The sequence below is a fragment of the Ursus arctos genome, unplaced genomic scaffold, assembly GCF_023065955.2.
Source record: "Ursus arctos isolate Adak ecotype North America unplaced genomic scaffold, UrsArc2.0 scaffold_4, whole genome shotgun sequence".
In the NCBI taxonomy this organism is placed as follows: Eukaryota; Metazoa; Chordata; class Mammalia; order Carnivora; family Ursidae; genus Ursus; species Ursus arctos.
In genome coordinates, this window is record NW_026623056.1 from 73,758,319 (window position 1) to 73,774,467 (window position 16,149).

Here is a 16,149-nt window from a genome sequence, read left to right on the forward strand (position 1 = left end):
GCCTATGTAAGTCTGTAGAATACATTTATAACATTTTCTCTAGGCTACATTTACAACACTTTAAAAAATATGGCCTTTATTCTTTGTCATGTAAATTAAATTATGTGGAAAATTGTTTTCTAACAGTATTCTAGATTCCAAAATTGAGGATTGTTTGTATCCCCAACATTTTCACAATTAAAATAACTATTTTAGGGGTGCCTGGGTGGCTCAGTCAGTTAAGCGACAAACTCTTGATTTTGGCTCAGGTCCTGATCTCAGGGTCACAAGATTGAGTCCTGCATCAGACTCCAGGCTTAGCTTTGAGTACTTGGGAATCTCTTTCCCTCTCCTTCTGTCCCTCCCCTCTGCTCACTCTCTCTCTCTAAAATAAATAAATAAATCTTTAAATACATACATACATACAATAACTTTATTTTGTTTAATTGGACTTTAAATGAAATGCTATCAATCCATACCTAGTAAATTTCTCCATATCTTATTTTTTGCATGTTAGCCATTCTTGAATCAATATCTCAACTTTGGATAAAACTGGCATTAGTAATTACTTAACATCATACAGAGTTTTGTCATTTACATAACACTTTTAAATGGATGAGTAAAATACTCAAAAATAGTTTTTAAATATATGTAATATTTCAAATGATATGATAAATTTGTTTGAATATCAATTTTATTAGATAGGTTGGTAAGGCATTATTATTCTATGTTACAGGTAGGTCTTGAGACACCAAATAGTTGGGGTACTTGTATAACAATATCAAAATAATAAGTGGAAGATTTAAGTCTATAATTCTGATTCAACGCTTTTATAAGGATATGGCATAAAATCATACTGATCTACTGATCTTAAAAATCATGTTTTTGTGAAATAAGTATTAATTTTAGATGTATCAGCTCTAATAGGATTTAAAATAGGGTGGGAACACTACCAGTGAATTTTTCACAGTAAAAAAACAAGTAGCTTATTACTCCACATTCTTAATATACATTTAATCAAGAAGACATGACCTATGATTATAATTGTGCACTTGAATCCAGAAAAGAGTTGAGATGTGTGATTTGATGAAAGCTGTTCAAAAACTTTTCTGTAAGAAATAACATTTATTGTATCAAAGGAATACATAAGTACTTATAATCAGAAACCTTTGTTTCTCCCCATAGCCCTCACCCACCCCCAGGATTGATACATCTGTAATTTTAACAATAAGCTTGACTGCCTATTTCTTAATATTTCAGATTAGCACATACCTATTCACTTTCTGCTATGAAAGATAAGGATGCAACTAACTTAAATTTCCATTGTTTATCTCATATACCCATCCCATAGTTTGATATTTACATCATTATATGTAGTTTTTAGCTGCATGCCTTTATGATTTATATCATAGTTTTGTGCAATACATATTTATTTATAAGTTTTAGATAATTATTTGTCTTATGAAAAGTAAAGATATTAGCTTCCATGCCCTCATGCTGCCATTCTCTTCTCTTTTTGTCTGAGTATTCATATTCACAAATAGTTATATTCTGTTCTATAGCTATTACTGTTTTCTGGTTCTTAGCTATAGTTGATTCAAAAAAATAAAAAAAAATGAAATTCACTTACATTATCATAGCAGTGTAGATATAATTCACTACACGGCTAAAGGAACATTAGTGTACTATTGCAACACATGAACCGTTCAAAAGAAAATGTTCTTATCATGACAAATAATGACAGTCAGATTTCAGTATTTTTGAAGAACTATTTTTTAATGTCATTTTGGGCGTTTTTTTCTTTTTTCTTTTTCTTCAGAAACCTATTTGTACTTTCTTAAACTGTTTTTTTTTTTTTTAACTTAGTGTTCTAAAATTTTACTGAGGTATGTGTAGGCATGGGTCTAAATTTATCCATTTCAGTGTTTGTTGGACAACTGCTATGAGTTTCAAATCTGGGAAGGTTTCTTCAATTACTCTTTGATGATTTCTATATTTTCAATTTCATAGAACTCATTATCTAGATCACTTTATATCCCTATTGTTTTCAGATTTTTTCTTTTTTAAAGATTTTATTTATTTATTTAGAGAGAGAGTAGGGGCAGGGGCAAAGGATGAGAGACTCTCAAGTGGACTCCGTACTCAGCCTGCAGATTCTGATGAGGGGATCAATCCCAGGAGCCTGAGATCATGACCTGACCTGAGATCAAGAGTCAGAGGCTCAACCCACTGAGTCACCCAGGTGCCCCTATTGTTTTTGTATCTCTTATATTTGTTTATGGTTCTTATACTAGATACCATTCTAAACATTTCAATATTTTGTAACTTCTAATATTTCTGTATAAATACATACATATACGTATGCATGTATATATTTGTTTTTCTAAATATTCCTTATTTTGAGTGTATTGTCCTTCACAGATCTGGATTTAAACTTTCAATTCAAGTTCTATTTCTGATTTTACCTATATGCTTCGATTTACACAAATTATTTACTTGACTAGTGTTTGTGCTTTAATTTCTGTATCAATAAAACAGATAAAACATTGCCTATCTGATAAGTTTCTTGTGAGAAATTAGTGAATGCATACTTATAAAACTTTTAAAAAGTATTATGAATAAAATCAACATATTTTTATAATTATAATGCCAAGGTTACTAATAAAAATTTTTATTTTTTTGTCCTATTTTTTTTTATTTGTTTGTTATTATTCTTTTTTCGTTCTTTGAAAACATTTTCCCCCAGAATCTTATCTTAGTTTCTTATAAGAAGGCGCTTTCATCCAGCCGATTTTACTTATATTTCTCTTTATTGTTATCCATTTGTTTACGTTTTAGAGTGCAAATTTGGGTAGCAGTTGGAATGTTGCTGGTAGTGGTAGACCCTAGTGCTGCTGCAGTAAAATGAAAACGTGGATAATTACAAACATTACTGTTTTGCTTATATTAGAAAGCCATGGAATGAGAGAATAAATAAACCAAAATTCTACTTAGAGGGAATAGCCCTTCTCAGTTAGCAAATTGTATTAGTTTTCCACGGCTGTGTAACAAGTGTTCACAAACTTCACAGCTTAAAACAATACATTTACTAGCTCACAGATCCACACACAGAAGGCTAGGCTTCACTGGGTTCTCTGATTAGGTTCTCACAAGGCTACCATCAAGGTTTAGGGAAACCTTGCTTCGTCTAGAGACTCGGGGGGTAAAACTATCTATAAGTTCATTCAGTTGTTGGCAGAATCCAAATTCTTCTAACTGTAGGATTGAGGTCCTGGTTTTCTTATTGTGAGTCAGGGACCACTTTCATGTTCTAAACAATACCCTCAAATATTTCATCTCAGCATCACATGTGGATGTGACCCCTCTATCTTAGCAATTGAAAACCTGCCTCATATCAATTCCCTTTCTTTGAATATCTCAGAGTTACTCTGCTACCAGCTAATGAAAACTTTCTTCTTAATTTTACTGGCTCAACTGATACTTGATTAGATTAAGCCCACACAGATAATCTCCACATGTTAAGTCCATTGACTTGGGAGTCTAAAGACATATGGAATATTTGATCAAATCTGTATGTAGAAAACATCCTAAATAATATTCCATGAGCACTTGAAAATAAGGTGTATTCTGCTGCTATTGGAAGGAATGTTCTCTATGTCTGTAATGTTCTGTATTGATCCATTTGATCTAAAGTATAGTTGGAGTCAATGTTCCCCTATTGATTTTCTGTCTGGCTGATCTATTCATTGTTAAGAGTGAGGTATTGAAGTCCCCTCCTATTATTGTATCATCTATTTCACCCTCCAGATCTGGTCTTATCTGCTTAATATATTTAGGTGCTCTGATGTTGGTTGTAAATATATTTACAATTGCTTTATCCTCATAAAAATTAACCCCTTTATCATTCTTCAGTTCTTGCTGTATTTTTTGATTTAAAGTCTATTTTGTCTCATTTAAGCATAGCTAGACCTGCTCTCTTTGGTTTCTTTTAACATGGGATATCTTTTCCATCTCTTCACCTTGAGCTCATGTGTGTCCTTAATGTTGAAGTGAGGCTCTTGTAGGCAGCATATTGTTGGGTCTTGTTATTTTATCCACGTATCCGCTCTCTGCCTTTTGATTGGAAAATTTAAACTAACTTATTTTTGGCCATTTTGTGATTCCTTTGTTCTTTTCATCTTCTATTTCACTCTTCCTTTCTGAATTGGTGATTTTCCTCAGTGGTGAGCTTTGATTCCTTTTGTCTTTTTTGTATCTACTGTAGGTTTTTGCATTGTGGCTACTCTGAGGCTTATCTAAAACATATTATAGATATTAACAGTCTTATTTTGAGCTGATAATTTGATTATATACAAAAGCTCTATTCTTTTACCACCCCCCATATTTTATGTTTTTGACATCACAATTTAGCGTTTTTTGTGTTGTGCATCCATTAACAAATTATTGTAGTTCGATTTATTTCAATATTTTTGTCTTTTAACCTTTAGAGTAGAGTTAAATGATCTTCACCATATTAAAGTAGTAGAGTATTCTAAAGTTAACTATTTACATACCTTTACCAGTGTGTTTTGTACTTTGATGTTTTCTTTTTTACTAACTGGTGTCCTTTCATTTCAGCTGAAAAAATTTTCATCATTTCTTGTAAGGAGTTCTAGTGATGATGAAATTTCTTAACTTTTGTTTCTCTGGGGAAGTCTTTATTTCTCTTTCATTTTGAAATACAACTTTAGCAAGTAAAGTAAACTTGGTTGGCAGTTTTCTTTCCTTTCAGTATTTTAAATACATCCTCTCACTGTCTCCAACCTAGAAGGTATTGCTGAAAAATCTGCTGATAGTTTTATGGAGGCTCCATTGTATGTGAGGTATTTTTTCTCCTGCTGCTTTAAAAATTATAACTTTGTCTTTGATTTTAGACAGTTCTACTATAATATGTCTTAGAGAATATTTTTTGGTTTGAATTTTGGGGAGACTTGCATACTTTATGAACTTGATGCTCAGCTCTCTCCCCAGATTTGGGAAGTTCTCAGCCATTATTTCTATATATAAGCTTTTTGCTCCAGAATTTCTATTTTTTTTAAGTTTTTATTTAAATTCCAGTTAGCTTGGTGTTTGGTTCCTTTATTTTTTATAATTTCTATATCACTCTTAAACTTCTCAATTTGGGACACCTGGGTGGCTCATTGGGTTAAACATCTCAGGTTAGGATCTTAGGGTCATGGGATTGAAATCTGCATGGGGCTCCATGCTCAGTGGGGAGTCTGCTTGAGATTCTTTTCCCCTCCCACTACCCCTCTCCCCTCTCATGCATGCTCTCTTTCTCCCTAAAATATATAAATAAATGAACAAATATTTAAAACAATAAAAAAATAAACTCATTTCAATTGTGTATTGTGTTCGTGATTTTATTGAATTGTCTTTTTTTCTTGTGGTTTACTAAGTTTCCTTAAAACAATTATTTTGAATCACAGATTTCCATTTCTTTGTGGTCAGTTACTGGAAATTATTATATTTCTTTGGTGACACCTTTCATGTTTCTTTAATTTTTCATGTTACTTGAAATCCTGCATTGATGTCTTCACATTTGAAGAAGCAGTAAACTTCTCTGGTCTCTACTGACTAGTGTTTGGGAGAGAAATATGCTTCATCAGGCTTGTTAGAGATTTTGAGGCATTTTCCAACATTTTTATATGGATATGCCTGCTCCACATTCCTTCTTCCCTCATGGAAGGAACTCTTAAGATTGTGTGCTTTCTCTCAATCCAGCAAAGCCAGGCCAAATGCAGACAGCCTCCTGTTTGCTTGCTTTCCCTAGGGAAGTGCTGAATACTCATCTGTTTGCATGCTTCCAATTCTGCAGTTGGGCTGGCTTTCTGGGAATGGTCATTAGCAATCTGTAAAAGCTCAGTTTCAGTGTCACTGGAGGCATGCACCAGTAGTTGGCCTTGGACTGGGGGTGAGGTATGTGCAGGTGAGGTCCTTAGAGCATCGACAGTACCTGTGGGCTAATTTGGAAATCTGCAAAGGAGACATCCCAAGTAGCTCACGGGCAGACTTCCTGATAGGGTTCGTGACATGGGTAATAGGATCTATGTCACTTTGATGTCCTCCAGCCCTCCAGGAGTCTTGGCTGCTATTCTTCCAGTTGCCTCCCACCCTCCACTCATGAAGCAAATCTCAGTTTTCTGCATCAGGAGAGAAAGAAGTGTATTTCTTTTGTGTCATCCCACACATAGAGGGAAATCCAGCACTCACTCATATATTCTCATCTATATAGAGTGATGCCTCTATTGGAATTAAAAAAAACTTAATGTTGGAGAGTTTGGGTGGCTCAGTCAGTTAAATGTCAGGCTTTTGGATTCAGCTCAGGTCATGATCTCAGGGTCCTGGGATAGAGCCCAGTGTTGGCTCCAAGCTCAGTGGGGAGACTACTTGAGGATCCTTTCCCTCTTTCTCTGCCCCTCCCCTTGCTTGTGCACTCTCACTCTCTCAATCTCTTTAAAATAAATAAATACATCTTAAAAATTACTTGATGCCATAAATATTGCATAAGTTAATGAATAAATTACAATTATTTTTATATTTATATTATATATTTATTTATTGTTACAATGATATATATTCAGTTCAAATAATGGTTTAGGGTTTAATGCAAGGATATAGCACACGCTATTAATGTAGAACAATAAATAGTATTTACAAAAGAAGAGAATGGGAAAATGTGTGCAATTGATGTTAAGAAGAGACAAAATTCAAACATCAAATATGAATGGTAATGATTTCTTATTTTATAAGTGAGATACACGTGAGTTTTATTCTACAGTTTTGTGACAGTGAAAATAATGACTTTTACCACAAAAATGATCAATTATTTCCTTTTTATGCTTTGAACCTTCCAGAAGAAAGAAGAACAATATATTTAATAGCATACATTAATGACACACTCCACAACTATAATTAATGGGTGTCAAAAAACATTGTCACTGAATAAAATTGTTAAAAAGTCAAAGTTTATCTTCAGTGCACCGGAATTTTAATTTCTTTGTTATAAAGGAAAGTTTTCAGTTCAGGATCAGCTGCATTTGGAGTCTTTCCTATTCTCTTATACTCCACATTTCCTATTTCCTTATGAAAAGTCCTCTCTGAAATCATTTTCCTTACTAGTTGTAAACTATCATTATAGCTCAAATAGCTATAGTTCTCAGGGGTTGTTGGATTTGAATGGGTGTAAAAAATGGTTGGTAAAACAAAAGCTTTTGAATTAGTGAAAAGAAATAATTGTAGAAATTCAAGCATCATGAAACTGCTTAGATGAAATAGAGCTGAAAGAAAGGTGAAGTTCATTTTTCAAACATAAAATCAGATCCCATAAATTGTTATACAATTCTTTTAAAATAAGTATGGTCTTTTAGATAAAATACATTTTCCATGTACAGTCAAAGAAATTCACATAGTAGATTGAATTACTGCTTATTGAGATTTTGGCTAGAATTACTCTGAATCTTGAGATCTGTTTCAAAACAAATTGACATCTTTAAAATACAACATCTCAATCCATGAATGATGCCATTTATTTGTGTTTTATGTAACTTCTTAAAATAATGTTTCCAATTTTCACTGTAAACATTTTCTACAGATATTGTTAGATATATGTTTGGACATTATATAATTTGTACTTCAGATCCATCTTCTTTATAGAAAGGAAGGGAGATTGAACAGTGAACAGCCCTGAATCAATGTCAAATTTCAGCAGCATAGCCATGGTAGGCGTATGGCACTGAGAATGCGCACACTCTCAGTATACACCCTAAATCAATGCTCTCCAATAGAAATATACTGCAAACCACATATATAATTTTGAATGTTCCAGATGTTCAATTAAGAAATTAAAAAGCAGCAACTAAAATTAATTTTAATTATGTTTTATTTAACCAATATGTACAAAACATTATCATTTCAACAGGCAATAAGTATAAAATTAATAAGTTAATTTACGTTCTTTACTTCACACTATGTCTTTAAAATCAATTATGTATTTTATATTTAAAGTATATTTCAATTCTGATTAGCAATGTTTAAATCTCTCATTAACTACTTGTGGCTAGTAGTCACTGTGTTGGACCCCATAGTTATTTACCAGTGGCGCTCATCAGTAATTGCCCAGAGACATAATGGAGTATGATTAACAAGTATTCCCTTTACTATCTTCCCCGAGTGAAATTACTGTTGATGTTAATCAGTCATAATTACCCAACATGTTGGGAACATGTTTGTGTTTTACAAAATTAAAATAGCATTATCTATCTTGATTTAACATTTGTGTAACCATTCAATAGAAAAAAATTAAAACAATACAAAAATATGAAGACAAAGTTAAAATAAGTGAATATCCATAAACCAAAGATAACCAGTTAATTGTTGTGAATATTTTGGTTGATATGCTTTCTGACATCACTGTGGATAAAAATAAACTATTCATGTATTTAATTTCAAATATTACATATGTAAAACACTTGAATTTATGAATATTTACATCTTTTCACATTTTTCCAAGCACAGCTTCTGGAACAGAGAACATTCTAAATGATTTAAATTAAGTGCCATCAGTAATTTAGTGGAATGAGGTGATCTATCTAATTTCATAAATTGTTGCTCATCCCATTAATGAGGAAAAAAAAAGCCACTGAAATAACAAGTGCTTAAATCAAAGCAGTAAAGGACAACTTGTCAGTAAAACCCCCTCGCAGTGGGTATTCCTCTTGGTGTCTTGAAATGTTTGACCTTTCCCAAATCTGTCCCTATCCACATACTATCTCACTTAGATTATTGTTCCAAAAATTAATAGAAGTTAACTATATGAGAATGAAGTTTCTATGGGGGCTGTACTTCATCTTTTTTTTTTTTTCAGTGTTGTATCATCATGTAGATTCTGCCTAGGTATAGGAAGGAAATAAAAAGGGGCTGCATCAGAAGAAACAAGTATGCCAAAACTAAAATTACTTTTCATCAGGGCACTTTCATGAATTTTCTAAAGCATTTGCAAAGCTGCATATTTGGCAAATATTTGCCAAGCAAACTTAACGGTATCAGTCCGTGCTTGACTGCAGTTAAAATGCAGATAGAATTTGCATCTAATAGAATGAGATGAAGTTCCCATTTTCTTGGAAAATATAATTTGCCAAGTATAAACTTCTTGTTCTATAGTGCTGCCATAGCTTTTCAATGAATGTGTCACATTAATTAAAGAGGAAAAAAAATCTGTGCAACTTTGAAAAACGTTTTTCCAACTTGACTGGATAAATGCTGGAGTTAATGAGGTCAGGTGTGCCTCCAGTCCCATGCAAGATTGCTGCCATCGCATCAGAGGAAAATGCTGTCTACACGCTGTATGTCATGGTTCTGAACAACTATCACACAAATGCTTGTCTTTGGTTACTAAGTTGACAATGAGAAGGGGAACTGGTAAGGAAGCAGAATAAAAGTGTGACTTGTTTTTAAGTTGGTTCCCTAGAAGTTTAGATAATAGAAACCTCAAAACAAAACTAAACAACCATCAAAACAAGCAAGCTACTGACACTATCACCAACAATACAATCACCTGTTCTATGAACCATAATATTCTGTTAATCAGAGTCTCTAATGCTCTTGTGCAATTCCAGCTACATTATCTAGCCCTCTGCTACTCATGGTGTGGTCAGTCAACTGAGTCAGTTTTCAATCTGTCATCTGTTTGTGATAATGGAAGTACAGATAGTAAGAATAAACATTTAGAACATTTTTAAATACGACAGTCATTTATGGTCACAGGATCCAATAATTTTTTTAAAAAGTGTAGTCTATGTTCTATATTTATGGTTTTTAGTTGAGTTTTCCTAGTTACTTACTTTTGTTGTATGTTACACATGTAGAATTAGAAATTAACAGGTATAGTTCTTCCCCCCAGACAATTTGAAAAGCATTTGTCTAGGCCACTATCTTGAAAAAATCTGTTGACAGATTAGGTCAAGACCTCAAATTTATCATGACACCAACCTGTCAGCAGATAGGAGGTATATCTAGGAAAGGGTACAGGTTGCTTAAAAGTCAGGCCTGCTGGTTTAATCAATTGATTTATTCTTTAACTTCAATTTTTCACCTTGTCCCCTGATGGATTTCATGTTTGTCTCAAGCTTAGTGAGAGTCTCTCATTACCTCTGATGTAGGCCTGTATGAGAATATACTTGAAATGAAGCTTATGTGTATAGATTCTAAATATTTCTCTTTCTTGGTCCTCTACCTACTTCATGAGGATATACGATCCACAAGTGAAATCATTTGGTCTATATATTTTAATGTTACAGAACTAACACTGATGGCATTGATCCCATTCTTAATTCCACACTTAAAATGCAGTTAGTTTGCTCATAAACATACACTCAGAACAAAGGAAGGCATATTTTATTTAGGTGCTACCAAGGCAATCTAGAATAGTTTCCAAATATGTCACCACTGGGGTCTCCTCTGTTAACTAGTAATTTACAGAGTGCTTACTTTTAAATTATAGGTAATAACAATATTCCTTACTATTTAAGTGTTGTATTATTCTCTAATATAGAACCACTTTAAAAAAATAAAAAACAACAGGGGCTCCTGGGTGACTCAATTGGCTGTGTCCAACTCAATTTCAGCTCAGGTCATGATCTCAGGGTTGCAAGATCGAGACCCATGTCAGGCTCACACACTGGGCGTGGGGACTGCTTAAGATTCTCTCTCTCCCTCTCCCTCCACCCCTCTCTGTCTCTCTCAAAAAATTAATTAATTAATTGTAATTTAATTAAAAAATGTTGTTATCTTGTTTATTAGAGATTTCTTCATTAATCACTTAGATGGTCAATAAAACAATATATATGTTTTCATAATACTAGCCATTTATTTATTCAAAAATATTTGCCAGATACAGTGCTGGAATTAGGGATCTTATGCAAGTAAAATATTTATGACCACATACATTAGTGAAACAATCTAAAGAAGAATTTACATTTATTTTCTTTTTGATTTTCTCAGTAATGTAAAAAGATAATCTAAATAAAAATATATAGCTTTGCTTTTTTGGTTAAGATGGCAGAGGAGTAGGGGACCCCTTTTTCAGCGGGTCCCCTGAGTCGAGTTGGATAGGTACCAGACCAGCCTGAACATCCACGGAATCAGCATGAGACGCAGGAAGATACATCTGGATCTCTACAAATGAACATCTCCAGCACTGAGTATTGAGGTACGAAGCGGGGAGCTGTGAATCCGCGCACAGATATCGGAAGATAAATGGAAGGGGGAGGGAGCTGCTGTGTTCGGGCGCCGGGAAGCAGTAGCCACCTGCACTGGGGAGCGGGTGGACTCGCGGACCGGCACCTGCAAGAGAGGAGACTGAGACTGTGAGCCGGGGAACGTGCGCCACCAGACTGAAACGGAGCTCTGGTGCGCTCACTGGATCCAGACTGAGACTGGGAGCTCTGGGAGCGCCCGGGGGCAGCTGGCGGCTGGTGGTGTTAGAAACACAAAGGACAGAGACGCGCCGGACCTGGAAGTGAGGGTTGGGACGCACATCCCGGGACGCTGCAGGGTTGAGCAGCACCAACAGAAACAGAGTTAAAGTGGTCAGAACATCAGTGGAGAACAGTCCGTGATCCATCTGTTCTGAGACAGAGGCTGAGATTCGGCCACTGCTGCTCTGACTCTCAGAAGAGGCACAGCAAACCACCAGGGAAAGCCGCCAAAAAACAAAAGCCTGGAAAGACCGGCTCACAGTGTGCCCATCCCCAACCCCCCTCGCAGGGAACACAGAGACTCTACCCAAACAGGGTGCCTGAGTATCGCCTTGGCAGGCCCCTCCCCCAGAAGGCAGGCTAAAAAATCAAGAAGCCCACATCCCTAAGATCCCTATAAAACAAGGGTGCATGGCCTGGGTCCCGCTCAATAATTTGGGCTCTGGACAACCCTGCAACCTATCCTCATCAGAATGACGAGAAGGAGAAATCCCCCCCAGCAAAGAATAGACAATGAGTCTGTGGCCTCTGCCACAGAACTAATGGATATGGATATAACCAAATTATCAGAAATGGAATTCAGAGTAACAATGGTCAAGATGATGTGTAGACTTGAAAAAAGTATTAACGAAAATGTTAATGAGAAGATAGAATCTCTAAGGGTGGAAATGAGAGTGAACCTGGCAGAAATTAAAAATTCTATGAGCCAAATGCAGTCAAAACTAGAGGGTCTGATGGCCAGGGTGAATGAGGCAGAAGAATGTATCAGCGAATTGGAGGATGGGTTAGTAGAAGAAAAAGCTAAAATAGAATCTGGACTCAAAAAAAATCCAAACTTAGGAATGTAAGTTATGGGAGATTACTGACACAATGAAACGTTCCAATGTCAGAATCATCGGCATCCCCAAGGGGGTGGAGAAAAAAGGTCTAGAAGAGATATTTGCACAAATTGTAGCTGAAAACTTCCCTAATCTAGCAAGAGAAACAAACATCCGTGTCCAAGAGACAGAGAGGACCCCTCCCAAGCTCAACCACGACAAACCTATGCCACGTCACATCATAGTGCATTTCACAAATATTAGATCCAAGGATACAGTATTGAAAGTGGCCAGGGGGGCGCCTGGGTGGCACAGCGGTTAAGCATCTGCCTTCGGCTCAGGGCATGATCCCGGCGTTATGGGATCGAACCCCACATCGGGCTCCTCCGCTGTGAGCCTGCTTCTTCCTCTCCCACTTCCCCTGCTTGTGTACCCTCTCTCGCTGGCTGTCTCTCTCTCTGTCAAATAAATAAAATCTTAAAAAAAAAAAAAAAGTGGCCAGGGCAAAGAAATTTCTCACGTACCAAGGCAAAAGTATCAGAATTATGTCAGACCTGTCTACACAGACTTGGAATGAGAGAAAGGGTTGGAGGGGCATTTTTAAAGCTCTTTCAGAGAAAAACATGCAGCCAAGGATCCTTTATCCAGCAAGGCTGTCATTCAGAATTGATGGAGAAATAAAGACCTTCCAGAATCGCCGGTCATTAACCAATTTCGTAACCACGAAAGCAGCCCTACAGCAGATATTAAGGGGGGTTCTATAAAAGTAAAAAGGCCCCAAGAGTGATACAGAACAGAAAGTCACAATCTATAGAAACAAAGACTTTACTGGCAACATGGCATCATTAAAATCATATCTCTCAATAGTCAGTCTCAATGTAAATGGCCTAAATGCTCTCATAAAACGACACAGGGTTGCAGATTGGATAAAAAGACATGACCCATCCATTTGCTGTCTACAAGAGAGTCATTCTGAACCTAAAGATACATTCAGACTGAAAGTAAAGGGATGGAAGACCATCTTTCACGCCAACGGACCTCAAAAGAAAGCTGGGGTAACAATTCTCATATCAGACAGATTGGATTTTAAACTAAAGACTATAGTTAGAGACACAGAAGGGCACTATATTATTCTTAAAGGATGTATCCAACAAGTGGATATGACAATTATAAATATATATGCCCCCAACAGGGGAGCAGCAAGATACACAAGCCAACTCTTAACCAGAATAAAGAGACATATAGATAAAAATACGTTAATAGTAGGGGACTTCAACACTTCACTATCAGAAATAGACAGAACACACATGCAAAAAATCAACAAAGAAACAAGGGCTTTGAATGCCATACTTGACGAGTTGGACCTCATAGATATATATAGAACACTACACCCCAGAACCAAAGAACACTCATTCTATTCTAATGCCCATGGAACAGTCTCAAGAATAGACCATGTTCTGGCACACAAAACAGGTCTCAACTGATACCAAAAGTCTGAAATTATTCCCTGCATATTCTCAGACCACGACGCTTTGAAATTGGAACTCAACCACAGGGAAAAATTTGGAAGAAACTCAAACACTTGGAGACTAAGAACCTTCCTGCTCTGGGGCGCCTGGGTGGCACAGCAGTTAAGCATCTGCCTTCAGCTCAGGGCGTGATCCCAGCATTATGGGATCGAGCCCCACATCAGGCTCCATTGCTATGAGCCTGCTTCTTCCTCTCCCACTCCCCCTGCTTGTGTTCCCTCTCTCTCTGGCTGTCTCTATCTCTGTCAAATAAATAAATAAAATGTTAAAAAAAAAAAAAAAGAAACTTCCTGCTCAGAAATGATTCGGTAGGGGCGCCTGGGTAGCGCAGTCGTTAAAGCGTCTGCCTTCGGCTCAGGGCGTGATCCTGGCGTACCGGGATCGAGTCCCACATCAGGCTCCTCCGCTGGGAGCCTGCTTCTTCCTCTCCCACTCCCCCTGCTGTGTTCCCTCTCTCGCTGGCTGTCTCTCTGTCACATAAATAAATAAAATCTTTAAAAAAAAAAAAAAAAAAAAAAAAAAAAAGAAATGATTCGGTAAACCAGGAAATCAAAAATCAATTTAAACAATTTATGGAGACCAACGAGAATGAAAACACAATGGTCCAAGCCTATGGGATAGTGCAAAGGCAGTCCTAAGGGGGAAATACATAGCCATCCAAGCCTCAGTCAAAAGAATAGAAAAATCTAAAATGCAGTTTTTATATTCTCACCTCAAGAAGCTGGAACAGCAATAGAGGGACAGACCTAATCCACGCACGAGGAAGCAGTACCAAGAGTAGAGCAGAAATCAATGAATTAGAAACCAGGAGTACAGTAGAGCAGATCAACAGAACTAGAAGCTGGTTCTTTGAGAGAATCAATAAAATTGACAGACCACTGGCAAGACTTATCCAAAAGAATAGAGAAAGGACCCAAATTAATAAAATTATGAATGAAAAAGGAGAGGTCACAACCAACACCAATGAAATTGGAAGGATTATTAGAAGCTTTTATCAACAGCTTTATGCCAATAAATTAAGTAACCTGGAAGAGATGGAGGCCTTCCTGGAAACCTATAAACTACCAACACTGAAACAGGAAGAAATTGATTTTTTAAAAGGCCAATTAATTATGAAGAGATTGAGTCAGTGATAAACAATCTTCCAAAAAACAAAACTTCAGGCCCGGACAGTTTTCCTGGGGAATTCTACCAAACATTCAAAGAAGAAATAATACCTATTCTCCTAAAGCTATTTCAAAAAATAGAAACAGAAGGAAAGCTACCAAACTCATTCTATGAGGCCAATATTACCTTGATCCCCAAACCAGGCAAAGTTGTGGTCCATATATACAATGGAATATTACTCAGCTGTCAGAAAGAACAAGTTCTCAACACTTGCTGCAACATGGACGGCACTGGAGGAGATAATGCTAAGTGAAATAAGTCAAGCAGAGAAAGACAAATATCAAATGATTTCTCTCATCTATGGAACATAAGAACTAGGAAGATCGGTAGGGGAAGAAAGGGATAAAGAAAGGGGGGTAACCAGAAGGGGGAATGAAGCATGAGAGACTGTGGACTCTGAGAAACAAACTGAGAGCTTCAGAGGGGAAGGGGGTGGAGGAATGGGATAGACTGGTGATGGGTAGTAAGGAGGGCACGTATTGCATGGTGCACTGGGTGTTATATGCAACTAATGAATCATCGAACTTTACATCAGAAACCAGGGATGTACTGTACGGTGACTAACATAATATAATAAAAAACATTAAAAAATATATATATATAGCTTTGCACATTGACAGTATCATAGCCAATGAGGTTTTTCCGAGGCACGATTACTGCTAATTAAAAACTAAATAAAAATATACAGGTTAATATATAAACTATTTTTCAGAAACAGTAACACGTTTTATTTGGTAAGATATCAATAAATAATACTTTTTATGATTTTAATCATCATCATTGTTTAGCATAGAATGAAAAATTGCAGATAGTCCTACTACAAAATAAATTTCATTATTATATATAACATTAATAATTTACTTGTTTTATTTACTTTTTTCAATTGCAAATTCTATCCCTGACGTGGGAAAGCATATTTGTTTTCTAATTCTTCTATGTCATATTTTTTGTACGATTATCCTCAATAATCAGAGTCATTTTTCTAATTGACAGGCTTTTTAAAAAATCTTCAGCTGTACATAATTTTTATGTTTTTAAAATTTAAAATAAAGAATAATCTAAATCCCTACATTTCCTTACTGTCATCATGAACCAAGTTATAATACTAGCTATGAAAAATAAAATAATACAAATTATTAA

At 35.9% G+C, this 16,149-nt stretch overlaps 1 pseudogene; it reads left to right on the plus strand.

Moving 5' to 3' along the window:
• Nucleotides 1-15,611: 15,611 nt before the first annotated feature.
• On the plus strand, nucleotides 15,612-15,735 carry LOC113257176 (U4 spliceosomal RNA; annotated as a pseudogene).
• Nucleotides 15,736-16,149: the final 414 nt, after the last annotated feature.